Below are 4,060 nucleotides of genomic sequence, written 5' to 3' on the forward strand. Positions count from 1 at the left end.
GTAACACGTTATGTTAGAAATGATTGGACTACATTATGCATCCGTTGCACTCTCACATGTAAATGAAAAGGTAAGCAATACCTATAATATACATTATTAAAATACTTCTTTTGTTGTCTACCAATTTGCAATTTAGTTATCAAATTAATAGGATCCAAAAGAGCACCTGACACCACGCAGTTTTCTTAGCTATGCTATTTCAAAACCATTCCATTTCTCTCCTGGGGACAGGAGGTGTATATCTAGGTTTTATTACCAAGGTAGTTAGCATGAAAACAGTATAAATACTTAACATTTCATCTGATCTTACTGTTTATTCTCTACACCTAAACTCATAATCTTCTTCTGACATAACCACTTCCACAGCAACTGTTTGTGATGTCACAAACCAATTATGAGTTCAAATAAGCAGCAGAAATAGATGAACTCCTAAAAACTAAGTAAGATGCCTGTCTCATGTCAATGCATCTGGTAATAAAATAAACTAGGAGAAGAAAGAGAGCACATGACACCAGCACAATGGGTTAAAAAAATGCTTTTCCAAGTTTTATGGGAGGCATCAATGACCCTTTAAGGACATTCATGGTTGTATGATAAAATAGGATTTCTTGCAGATGTGAAATTCTTATGACAAGGCATTTATTGCTAACAGTAATATGCCTAGAAATAGTTAGGTTTTTTTATGTGTGGAGCTTATGTGCTCTTCTGCTAGAAAATCTTCTCAAAAGTTTATCTAAGCTCTGCTACTCTCACCTCGTTCCTTTAACCCACACAAATAGGCAGAGCTGTGAGATATCACAGCACATTCATGAAAACTTGTCCCTGGAAGTCTGCTTTATTCCTCTAATAGGAATAAACATTTTCTTCTAGAAGTTAGTAGCTGCAGGAAAGAGAATGCCAACCAGAAGGGGAGGTGGAAAGCAATGAGACCACACAGGGAAGGACTTGGGAGAGGAACCCAGAGAGCAAAGCACCTCCCAGCAGGAACTTATTCTAGTCCTAGCTGAGTGAGTTACTCTAAAAGAATGTCCCCAGCCAGGGCTGTCCCGGGGTAGGGGGGTGGAAACGAATCGGAATGACCACCCTGGGCCCTGCACTTTGGCTCTCAGCGGAGCTGGGCAGAGCAGCCACAGTAACTCTGCGCTGCCACTGGCTTCATGTCTGGCTGCACAGCATCCCCCACCCCGCCACCGAATCTGCCACCAGCTTCCTTGCGGCTGGGGGTGGAACCCCGCACAGGCTTATTTGCCCCAGGCCCTGCACCCTGCTCAAATTGTCTCTGTCCCCAGCCATAATTGGGATTTGACAGAGAGAGTTGAGGGAAGACAAGAAGAGTGCTGACCAGTGGTTAAAACCCAAAACAGGGAGCCAAGCATCCTGCCACTGATTTAGTTCCATGTGATCAGTGGCAAATCACATAACCTCCATGCCTCAGTTTCCCCCCGTGACTAACTTTCAGCATTGTTTAGAACAATAGTGTTTAACCTGCAGCTTACAGAACAGATCCGATCCCAGAGTGACTGAATTCAGTCTGTAGCATATGGAATCAGCAGCAAACGCATCACCCTCCCTGACCTGTGCCAGGCCACTGACACCCTTCCTGCTCTTTTCCTCCCCTTCCTCCCTCAGGCAAGCACTACTTACTAGAGATAAGCTCTCTCCCTCCCCTATGGCAGGTGTTGTTTATTGTAGGTAAACTCTCTTCCTCTCTCCCTCCCCTCCCTCTGACATTGGTAGCCACCCAATCTCCCTTTTTTCATCCCCCTTCTCTCCCTCCTCATCGCCCTGTGGTGTAGCTGGGTCTCAAGCACCCAGCCTGCTGTTCTACAGGTTAGAACATGCATTTTGTAGTGGAAAATTGACTCCTAGGTCAACAGAAGTTATACAGAAACCAGTATAAGTGATCAGAAATGGATTCAAACCTGTAACGCACCAGAAGATCAGTGCACATAAACTACTTTCAAAATGGCTGAAACTGGTTTAAGATAAACCTGGATGGATGTAGTATAAGACTTAATTGATTTAGGTTAAATCAATTTCTTGAACTTCTGTCCCAGATCCCCTCCAGATTCAACTTAACTCACAGTCTCCCAGCATCCTTTATGCTTTCCACCACCCCAGTAAACCACCCCTCTACATGGAAGTCCACAGTGGATGAAATCTTGACTGCTCCCCTACCTCATCCTGCAGTATACTGAGAAAAAGGGAAGAGAGTCATTATTTTTCTCTAAATGAAGGAAACCTTTCCAATGCTGGAAGCCTAGCCAAGAAGGTTAAAAAGGCTTATTAGCCTGATGTCTTTGAACAGGAGTGTCAAAGATACATCCCGCAGAACCCCATCATCTAGCCCAAGGGTGGACAGAGTCTGGCATGTGAGCCAGATTGGGCCCATGGCAGACTCTGTTTCCCAGCAGCCCCTGTCTGCATCACTGCAACTAGTTTCCATGGAGACCCCAGGAATAGCAGTGCCATAGCAGTGCAGGGCCAGCATTTCCATAGAGACTGCCACAGCAGCACTGGCAGGGTGCACATCAGGATGGGGAACTGTTCTAGGGCTGGGATCTTGCAGCAATGACAGAGCCAGGACAGAGCTTCAATCTGCTGGCCCTAAGGCAGGGACAAAAAGAGAATCAGGGTAAGATCACTGTTCTGGAAATCATAGAGCATGGAGAAGAACTAATCTCATGGGGGCACAAAGCCTTTCCTTATGTATACAGTAAAGAACTAAATGCATAAGTATGAAGCACATGTGTTCTACTGCTTCCAAATGGAGACATTTTTAGAGAGATAGTTGCTGATGCATACACAGGTTTCTTTCAGGTGCCTTAATATACTTTAAGCACCCCTCTGGAGAGATTCTGTTACCTAAATCTGCCATGTGGGTTGCATCTTGAAATGTATCACATGAATTTACAACAACATTGGTAGTGTCAAAAGTACTAAGGTCTGACACATTCATCTGGAGAGAGCAAAAAACCATGACCAGAGGCTCTGAACAGCTCTGAAAAGAGCTGGAGCTGGTGAGCTAAAACTAAACACACAAATAAATAAAAATCCATGCAGCAGATTCACATATGAAGAAAAAACATAATGCACAAAGTTGGTCTCAACCTTATGGTGGCCATTGCTATTATGCTTCTCCCAAGACACGAAAAAGGGATACAAAGAATTTTGGAAATGATGAATTTTGTAGATTTGTTAAAAATATACTGATCTGATTAAAAAGAAAGCTTCCCAGTCACTGATAAAATATGGACAGTGATTACAAAAGCAATAGCTCAGGAAGAAACATAAGAATTATCACTTACTGGGTCAGATCATAGATTTATCTTGCCCACACAGTGGGGCAGAGTGGATGCTGAAATGGAGAGAGAACTGGGTATGGCCAGGGCTTTTCCCACTGTTTCTCTCTCACTTGCAGCCTCCAGCATTTAAGGTGTAGAAAATTCTGATTCAGAGGTTTCATAGATTTCATAGACATTAGGGCTGGAAGGGACCTCGGAAGATCATCGAGGCCAGTCCCCCAGTCCGAAGGGCAGAAAGTCAGCTGGGGTCATAGGATCCCAGCAAGATGAGCATCCAATTTGCTCTTGAAGGTGTTCAATGTAGGTGCTTGAACCACCTCTGATCGCAGCAGTTTATGACAGTTCGACCTCGTCATCCCTTGGGGTTCTCTGGTGAACAAACATTCCCTCAAATCTGGGTGGTCACCCCTGATAAACTTATAGGTGGCCATCAGGTCACCCCTGAGCCTGCGCTTTTCCAGGCTAAAGAGCCCCGTGGCTCTCAGCCTGTCATCATAAGGTCTGTTTTCCTGACCTCTGATCATGCGCGTGGCTCTTCTCTGGACTCTCTCAAGCTTCTCCACATCTTTTTTGAATTGTGGAGCCCAAAATTGGACGCAGTACTCCAGCTGTGGCCTCACCAAGGTGGAGTACAAGGGGAGAACGACGTGCCGGGATTTGTTTGAGAAGCATCTATGGATGCAAGGCAGTGTTTTGGTCACTTTAGTAGCCGCAGCATTGCATTGAAGGTTCATGTTCATCTTGTGGTCAATGAT

At 44.7% G+C, this 4,060-nt stretch overlaps 1 long non-coding RNA gene across 1 annotated transcript in view; it reads left to right on the forward strand.

The window, feature by feature from the left end:
* The first annotated feature begins 3,874 nt into the window (after positions 1–3,874).
* The window catches only part of LOC109287222, a 26,075-nt gene continuing 25,889 nt past the window's right edge, over positions 3,875–4,060 (forward strand). Inside the window, exon 1 of the long non-coding RNA XR_002094774.1 lies at positions 3,875–3,915. This is a non-coding gene — a long non-coding RNA (uncharacterized LOC109287222). The remainder of the gene's footprint in view (positions 3,916–4,060) is intronic.

The sequence above is a fragment of the Gavialis gangeticus genome, unplaced genomic scaffold (genome assembly GCF_001723915.1).
Source record: "Gavialis gangeticus isolate Ggan-Ray unplaced genomic scaffold, GavGan_comp1, whole genome shotgun sequence".
Taxonomy (NCBI): domain Eukaryota; kingdom Metazoa; phylum Chordata; order Crocodylia; family Gavialidae; genus Gavialis; species Gavialis gangeticus.